At 34.3% G+C, this 9621-nt stretch overlaps 1 pseudogene; it reads left to right on the top strand.

Moving 5' to 3' along the window:
* The first annotated feature begins 1798 nt into the window (after nt 1–1798).
* LOC113253083 (U2 spliceosomal RNA) lies at nt 1799–1929 on the top strand (annotated as a pseudogene).
* The last annotated feature ends 7692 nt before the right edge of the window (nt 1930–9621 follow it).

Genomic DNA, 9621 nt, shown 5'->3' on the forward strand with positions numbered 1-9621 from the left:
CTTCAACTATTTTTTCAGCCCTGCTTTTTTCTCATCTCCTTCTGGACTCTGGTGACACAAATGCTTAACTTTTATCATTGTCTTACAGATCTCTGAGGCTTTGTTCGGATTTTCTTTTTTTCAGTATATTTTCTCTTTGTTGGATTGAGTAATTTCTATCATTCTTCCCATTCTCAGATTCTTTTCTCTGTCCTTTTTTTCTCTTTGAGCACATCGATTGAGTTTTTATTTCAATTGCTGTGTTTTTCAGTTCCAAAATTTCCATTTATTTCTTCTGTATGTCTTCCTTTTTTTTTTTTTTTGAAGAAACTTTCCATTTTCCAAATTTGTTTCAAACACTTTTGTAATTGATTTTTTTCAATTCCCACTGAAGGAATTTTATGATGGCTACTTTTAAATCTTTTCAGTTAATTCTGACATCTCTGTTATTTTGATGTTGGCAATTACTGTCTTTTCTTTTTCGTTTAGTTTGAAATCCTTTTAGTCTTTGGCATGACAAATGATTTCACACTGAATCCTGAACATTTAGGTATTACGTAATGAGATTATGTAATGAGATTCAAATTTATTTAAATAAGTTTGGATTAGTTTATTCTGACACCTAACAGGGGAAGAAGAGGGCACCACCTTCTCACTGGCAGATGATGGTAAATATGGTAGAGGCCCCCTCATGACCTCCTTCGACACTGAGGGTAATGGACCCACATTACTGCCTAATGGAGGTGGGAATTCATGCTTCCCACTAGACCTCCATGGGTACCTCCCTGCCTGGAAGAAGTAAAAGTACTTTGTTTGTCCTCCCCACTTGGACTCCACTAACCCCACAGGGATGGCAACGTGGCCTCATTACCACTGAGCAGTGATGCAAATTCTAACTTTCCTCCAGTCCTCCTCTGACATCACCCCACTGAAGAAGAAGCATATATTTTGCTGCCAGGTGATGAAATTCCTGGGCTCCCCATGTGATTTTTACAGCACAAGTTTGCCACCTGGCTTTTTCCTTGGTGTTGGCTGAAGTCAGTCTAGGATCCTTACTCAGCCTTTGCTGGCAGGACTACGGGTGAGGCCTTGTTTTTTTCAATGGTGTTTGGCTGAACTGGAGTGGTTACTATCTAAAATTTTTCTGCCTTGCTAGGCTACCCATTTCCTGGTATTTAGCCAGAGAGAACAGTCTTTTGTTGACCTCTTTTTGGTTTGTGTTTGTTGGTATATCTAGGTCACCACCTTCTTCAGCTCCAGGTTTGGTTATTTGAAGCAAACAAGGAAGCTCAAGAAAATCACTACTGTGTCACTCTTTGGGTCCCAAGGTCACTAGTTGGTCTGCCATCTTCCTTCTACTTGTTGGAATCTATGGATTTTTTGTTTTTTGTTTTTGTTTTTAATACATAGTATCCAGAGCTTTTAGTTGTACTTAGCAGGGAAAAAGAGGGAAAAGTATGTCTATTCCATTATTCCAGAAATAATAGTCACCTTGGAAGTACTAAAGCTATCTGAATATGTTTTTTTTTCCTAAAAAAATTTAACTCAATATTCCAAGAGGACATGATAGAATTCTATGAGGCACTTGCTGCATAATATCTCTAGCTATCGGTGCTTAAGGCATCTACACTAATCATAACACTACAGCTTTGTAACTGTGCACCATCCATGTATGGGCACTGCTTAAAGCCACCCATAGATTTTCTCCAGACACTGCTTCTATATTATCTAGAATAGTTCAGCTTTCATCTGATTTCCATTCTAGCTTCAACATGAAATTTTGTTTGAAGAAGGGAAAGTTTGAAAATATCTTAAATTCATCGCTTCTCGGCCTTTTGGCTAAGATCAAGTGTGAAAATATCTTAAATTCTAATTTTTCTTAACTGGAGTTTTAAAAAAAATTTAACCCCTACTGGAAATGATTTGAATGACTATTTTGTCAGCTCTCCCAAGAATGTATGTACCATGCTGAAGACACAGAAGTTCATTCATTACATACAATGAATATCTTAGGGCACTGAGAATTAATTCCACTGTAAAACTGTGGTGAGAAAGGTTCTACTATCACATATTGATGAGTTTTACCAGGATATGTTACAGAGAACTAAAAGCTTAAAATAGTAGCCAGTAGACTATTTCAAATCTGAAAATGTAATTATACCAACTAACTTGAAAAAAGAAATTTATTTTTATTCTAAAACAGGAAACAGCAACAACTCTTGAGGATCTAATAAAATTATGTTCTACCAATTACAAAGACAAACTGACTATATTAACTGCCAAATATTTACTTAAAGCTTAAATACAAAGGATGAAGATAATATCAAGGTTGTGAATGTCATGAAAATATTTGACCAATGCATGTAGAATGTATTAAAAAGATCAGAATTTATCATCAAACAAAGCTGGAAAACAATCAGATTCATAGAGTACTCATTTTTCTCTCTGCTCACAGATGAAGAATATATTTTTCATCCTTCATCTAGATTTTAGTTTATCCCACATGGACCACTATAGCTATACTGCTCATGTGCATCCCCACTGGGGGCAAGATGGTGTTTCCAATGTGCTATGGTATAACAGTTGGTGCCATGTTTACCATGACTCAGAAGATAGCAAATGCACCTCCTTCTGTATTCTTCTGGAAAGTCTAATAATACAATGAAAGCAACTGGAAGGACCTGGAGATTATAGTGAAATGAGCTACTCAGAACAGACTTACCCAGCCTGAATCCATGGCATTTCCTCAGCTCTTATCATCAAAAAACATATGGATGAACATAGAGGAGGGAAAAAGCAAAATATATTAAGTGCAGTAAAAATGTCTGCTTCAATGAGCTTGTCAACATTGCCCGAATGATGAAACACAGATATTTACCCAGAGGGCTCTCTAGCACCATTAAATGTTCTGGGGACTAGCCAGTCTCTAGGTTTCAATACTGAGAGCAATATTTTAACAGTGTTTTCTACAAATCCACAGCAGTGCAGATTCTCAGCTAGTTAATAGCTACCAAAGATGAATATATCACAGTAGCACAATATTTTGACATATTTTTAAAAAGTGTAATTTTAAGTGCTTAAAGAGCTATTTTCTTTCAGAAGACAAAGAGCTTCCTTATGCTTGTTTCAGAAATGATTTTCTTAGTCATCAAGAACCAGCTAAGACAAAGTCTACAAAAAGTAATAAAACCCATCAAACATCATAGTTTTCATTGTAACCAGATTGATAGAGAAAAATGTAACAAATCTATTCACTGAAATAAAACAGAAGAAAGTTTACATATAAAATCTGGGTTGTCAAGGATCAGTTGACAATAAATGTTCTTCCAAAGGTCCTATAGCAATATCAAGGACTTATAGTTAAAAAAGAAATAAAAATAAAACCTGATTTTTTTGAGGGTCCCGATAACAGGTGAGAAGAGAGTTGGTGATTGTACACCTACTAGAACATCATAGAGAACAGGATTACCCGTCATGTATTCATGAGTATGGGATGCGTAGGGTACAACCCACAGTAGGCCAATGCTCTTTTTTTTACTCCTTTTAGTGTTTGGTCTCAGTTAAATCCCTTCCTGATTGTGTGGAATGAACTGTGTTGTGGTTAAATAAACGGTGCAGTTGTGAGGAAGTTGTGGATTGGAAGTAGTTTATCTTCTACTTGTTTACTGAAGTTCTAAACAGCACCCACACCTCACTCTGCTCAGATCCTAGCCTACCCCAGTTTCCAGTTTGTACAAAGATCCAGATTCTTTAAATCCATAGTCGTAGGTTGACAGAGAGTTCTAAACATTTTGAAATAGATTTGAATTATTTATTTCAATTGTGCTTTGATCTTTTGGATAACTATATATTTAAGATAAAGTTTCCATAGCTTTGAATTTTGTAGTTTTACAGTATGGGCAAAACGCAGAAAAAAATAAGGATTTATGTTCTTTGCTGGGTTCTTGGTCTTCACTATTCTCTCTCACCCTCAAGTGGTAGTGAAAAAATAAAAGCAATTAGCATCCCATTTCTATTATGATGAACTACTTCAATTCTTTGGGAGTTACCTCTCTGAAAGGCAGATCTATTTGTTTCATGACAAGGTTATAATTGTTTGTAATACTAGTTGGAATTGAATTAATAGTTTATAGGAAACCTATGGAATATATCAAGCAGTAGCACAAGAAGCAGAGTCAATAATATAAAACCAATTTTATGTCTGTATGATACTGAGCTAGACTACCCGCCACTCCAGCCCTCCACCCCCACCAAAAGGTGACAGGAAAAGAGATTGGAGAGAACAAATTCTAGGGCTAAGTTTTTTGCTTATACTATTAATCATTAGTCAGTTGTTTAGAGAAGAAGATTTTTTTTAAACCCACAAGCTTAATGATGCAACTGTTATGTCTAATGAATCATCAAGTTTTATAAAGAAAATATCTTGCTAGAAAAAAAGAAAATATCTTGCTAATAATACTGGTGAAGAGTTAAGTACGTATTAATTACATATAAGCTGGAATCCAGCCTATGTTATATTGGACAAACAAATATCCATTAGAGGCATATAGGGATCCTACATTCAAGGTGAGAAATTTTTCTTCTTGGAGTCTACTAAAAGAAAATAGTGTTAGAAAATAAAATTAAGTAATTGTGCTGTGTTTAGGCTATGGGGAAGAAATAAATAAAAAGCTAATTGGACAGAAGAGCAGCAAGAAATCAGGGAAACCAGATTTCCTTGTTGCTTGGGGTGTTTTGCTTCAATAAATTGGAAAGGTGTAAATTACACTCTAAATTGAAATTCAATCCACTACTATAAATAGAAAAAAACAAGTATGTATCTACCTTTGCATTTTTATTTATGGGACCTGTAGGTCTATGAAAAAAGGACCACCTAATGTGAGAGCTCTTTCAAAAAAAATCACTTCAAAAGCACATAGCTTTCGACAAAACGAGAGTGTGACAGAGATAGAGTCTTGTTTTAAATGAGGATGATGATGTCTTGATGATGTCTGTCTTAAAATTGCTATTTAGGAGAATGTTGTAAAACGTGAGAATTGTTCAAGAATTTGGGAAAGAATTAGGGGGCAGCTAGAATTTATTATAAGCTCGTTGCTAAGGCATAAGTAATTGTAGATTAGACAGAAGTGGACAACATTGGGAAATACAGGAGTATAATATCAGTTGTGATACTATGTTATAACCTCAGCCAAAATATCTGTATATTTTTATTATGATTCCAAAAGATCTCCCAAATTTGATCTATCCCTGCATTTAAACCCCAAAGCTTGGTCTAAGTGGCTAAGATCACTTTTAGCTTTAATATTCTCTGATTTAAATCTATATATAGGGGTGCCTGGTTGGCTCAGTAGGTTAAGCATTTGACTCTTGATTTGGTTTCAGATCATGATCTCAAGGTCATAAGATCTAGCCCCTGTTGGGCTCTGTACTCAACTGGGGAGTCGGCTTGAGATTCTCTCCCTCCCTCTGCCTCTGCCCCTCCCTCCACTCCCCCTCCTGTCTCTCTTTCAAATAAATAAATAAATATTAAATAAAATAAAATAAAACCTAGGGCAGATCTGGAGAATGGGTTTGATTACCTTTGTTCAGCAAGTTATCAAATTTTCATTTGTGTTGTAGGCCCATAATTTGTTGAATAGTTGCAAAAAATAAAAATAAAATAAAAGCTTGTAACAATCTCATGAAGATGAATTCAAAATCATTATAAATTTCTATGATAATGCAAATTGAAATAACAACATATGTGGCTTTACATCAACTGACTAAACAACATTGGAAAGAAGGCTAGTGCCAAGTGTTGGTGGAGGTAAGGAGAAGTGGGAACCTCTCATGTGCTGCTGATGGGAGCACAGGCTGGCACAGCCGGTCTGGAAGCATCCTGAACGAGTCCGGTAAATTTAGCCTTACTATATCCTGCAAAGAGTGAAGCAAGTCCACTCAGGGTATTCATGTCTCAAAGAAATGTGATGCAAGCCCAGATCATGTACAAGACGTTCATGAGCATATCATTTGTAGTGGCAGAAATTAGCAGCGCTCTCTGTGTCCATCAGTATGAGAATAGACAGAATGACATGAGCACACACGGTCGAGGAAGGCAGTTGAATACATGAATACATACTCTTGATTTAGGGGACTTGGTGCCACTTAGATAGATGTCAAAAAATATATTGTGTTATAAAAAAGTAAGAAACAATTTGTGATATTACATGAAACCATTAGACAAATTAAAAATGTATGCAAAAAACACAACAAGAGTCCATGTTGTTAGGATACACACATAAAACATAACACAGTTTTCTTTGTGACAGGAAGAGAAGGAGATTGAAGTGCAGGGATAAAAGAGAAAAATAAACATCAACAGTAATAAATAAACAAATAAATAATAAATGAATCAATAATGACACTGTGCCATAATCTGAGGGATACAATCAATGAATCCTCTACACTGGGGATCTAGGAGAAACACAAATTTTTGAAGAAAATTGATAAATACATTATTGGAAATGAAATGAGCAGCAAAAAGTTACACCCTAAAAATGCAAACAAAACAAAAAGAAACCTTCATGAGATTTGTGCACACTGGTAACTATATACTCACTGTATGGCAGGTGCATGCTATTTACTTTTAATGTATCATCTCATTTAATGCTCACTGTAACTCCATAAAATAGGAGTTCTTATTCTCCTTTTACATTTGGGGTAACTGATCTTTAGGAGGCTCACGATTGCTCCAAGACATAGCTTCTTTGTGGTAGAAACAAGTTTCCAACCCATTTATGTTGACACTGAAGCTCATCTGTTTAACATCTATAAAACTTATACTCAATTTTTTCATAAGAGTAAGTACATATTTGTTATGGCTTCTTCCTGTTCCCCGCCCACATTCATTTAATTATTTTCCGTCCCCACTAACTCATGGCAAACACTCTCAGTTCCACATGACCTCATAACCGAATCTACTAACACTTCTCTCTGCCTTAGGCAATGCTGATCATGCTTTCGACACTCTTGACTCGTACCCAACTGCTCTTTGGTTCTCTTCATCTCTTCATAACACCCTCACTCCTCTATCCAGCTTTATAAACATTGGTATTTCTTGGGGTTTTAGTCTTGGTGACTTTAGGAACTGGTAATCTCTCCACATGTTTACTTGTAATGATCTCAGGAAATCATAGTTTATAGGTTGATGACTTCTAATCCATTAACTTTACCAAACTATAGAAATCAGACTTAACTTGTTTCTTTTTTCCCTTACGTGCCACAGTCAATCAATGGACAAATCTCGAAGAGGTTAACTTCTAAATATTGTTCTAATCTTTACCCTGTTTTTAAACCCTGTTAGCACTACCTTGGTTCAGACCTGCATTATTTCTTGGAAACACTGTCACAGTAGCCACATAACTCATCCCTTTTTCTTTGATTTTATTTTCTGAACTTGATCAACCTAAAATCATGCTAATCTAGCTAAACTAGCAATGCAAAGTACCTCCTTGAAACTGTTCAATAACTTTTTATTTCCTGCAGAGTTATCTTACCTTCCTTGGCAGAACTTATAAATTCTTCTATAACCTGGTTCTTAAACAGCTTTTGTGCACCCTATTTTATGATCTAGAGATACTGAACTAATAATTCTTTGTGCTAAGCTGGCTAGTAGCTAGTGTGTTCATTCTTTATAACATTCTCTTCCCTGAATACTTCTTCATATTTATTTTCCTTTACAATTTTTTTTCATCTTTAAAAAACCAGCTAAGGTAACTCCTTTTCCATAAAACTACATGGTAAAGCCTCAGCTGCCCTCCCATATCATCTCGGGTGTGCGTCCATCAGTATACTCCTGTTTTATACTGAAAATATAAACATATCTGTCTACCTCAACGTACGCATTTTGAGAGGAGAAATCCTCAATGCCTAGCATGGTGCTCAATACCTAGTAGGTTTTCACCAAAGTCTGATGAAATAATTTCCCCCATAATTGCTACACGTCATGGCTAGCGTTATTATCTACTTCTCAAGTTCTGCCTATATTGAATACAGTTTTGTGTGTTTGGTTTTTCTCTTTGGTACATGGGAAAGAAAAAAAAAGTGGGGGGATTACCAAATTATATAATCATTATTGAATGACAGGTGAAGAAATCCATTGAGGAGTATGTTTTTGAATATGTGTATTCAACGTGATTTGTCATCTTTATTATTCCTCATTACCAGGACATGCAAAAAGACCCATAATTATTTCTGGATTTCTGATTAAAGCAAGACAAAACTAGTTATGGAAATCAGTTGAATTTCAGTGAAAAGATATTAATTGCAATGATATTTTCAGTTATATAATCTGAGTTTACTGGGAATCTAAAAAGCATGCTTAATAGTTATTCTCATTTCTATCATCCCTCTGATAAATTTGCACAAACCACGAGCATATACAAAAACATTTATCAGCAACTATTACTCTTTATTTGTATTAGCTATTATTTTATAATAACATATTACATGTGAAGTAACAGATAATATATGTTATTTTACTATATAGTAATGTAATATATTTATATCGCCTGTGGTCTATATAACTTCTTTGTGGTTCTATTTGAAGTTAATGCAAATGAAATCTAGAAATTTTTTTATCATATCGTGAAAGTAAAAACGGATATTCTACATAGAATTGTTTTCTCATAAAATAGTGCAGCATTCTATTGAAATTTATTTGACTATATTAACTTTAACATCAATTTGAAACTTATTTTGAGCTTAATTTTTAAATTCAAAGATATTGTTTCTTTTCTACAAATATAGTCTTTAAAACAAAATGTTTGCATTTTGTGTAGGATTACATGTAACACCTTCGGAAAGTTACTATTGAAAGCAGAATATAGATAAAAGGCACAGAATTTTAATAAATACATATGTATACTTGAAAATCTCAACATTCTTTTCCCAAAGGTTGATAGAAAAAGTAAACCAAAAAAAAAAAAAAGTAAGTATATAAATGACTCAAAAAGCACTAACAACCAACAGTATCTATTTGATATTCACAGAGTTTTATGTAAAATACAGATTCTTCTTTAGTGCAGATGGAACATTTACAGAGATAGACCATATGCTAGGTCATAAAATGAGTTTCCATTAATTTTTAAAAAATTAAATCATAAAAGTATATCCTCTGACCACAACAGAATCAAATTAGAAATCAGAAATGGGAAAGTATCTGAAAAATTTTTATATGTTCGAAAATTCAACTACATCCTTCCAAATAAGCCATCATCCAAAGAAGAAATCATCATGGAAATTAAAAAGTATTTAGAAATATTTTGAACTGAGGAGTATTAACAACTCATTTTACCAAAACCTGTGGGATATTGATCCAGCAGGTTTGAGAGGGAAATAGTGTATACACTTACAGTAGACAAGAAAAAAAAAAAGATAAAGTCAATGTTGTAAGTGTTGACCTCAGTAAACAAGAAAAAGAAAGCAAATTAAATCGAAGACAAACAGAAGGAAGGGATTGGTAAAAATTAGAAGCAGAAATCAGTTAGTAGAAAATCAGCAAATGAGAGGAAGGAAATACATAAATAGTTCTTTGAAAAAACTTTTTAAATGATCAATTTTTGAGCAAGCTGATTAAGGAAAAGAAGAAAAATTTTATGTCAA

This window comes from Ursus arctos, unplaced genomic scaffold (genome assembly GCF_023065955.2).
Source record: "Ursus arctos isolate Adak ecotype North America unplaced genomic scaffold, UrsArc2.0 scaffold_6, whole genome shotgun sequence".
Classification (NCBI taxonomy): Eukaryota; Metazoa; Chordata; class Mammalia; order Carnivora; family Ursidae; genus Ursus; species Ursus arctos.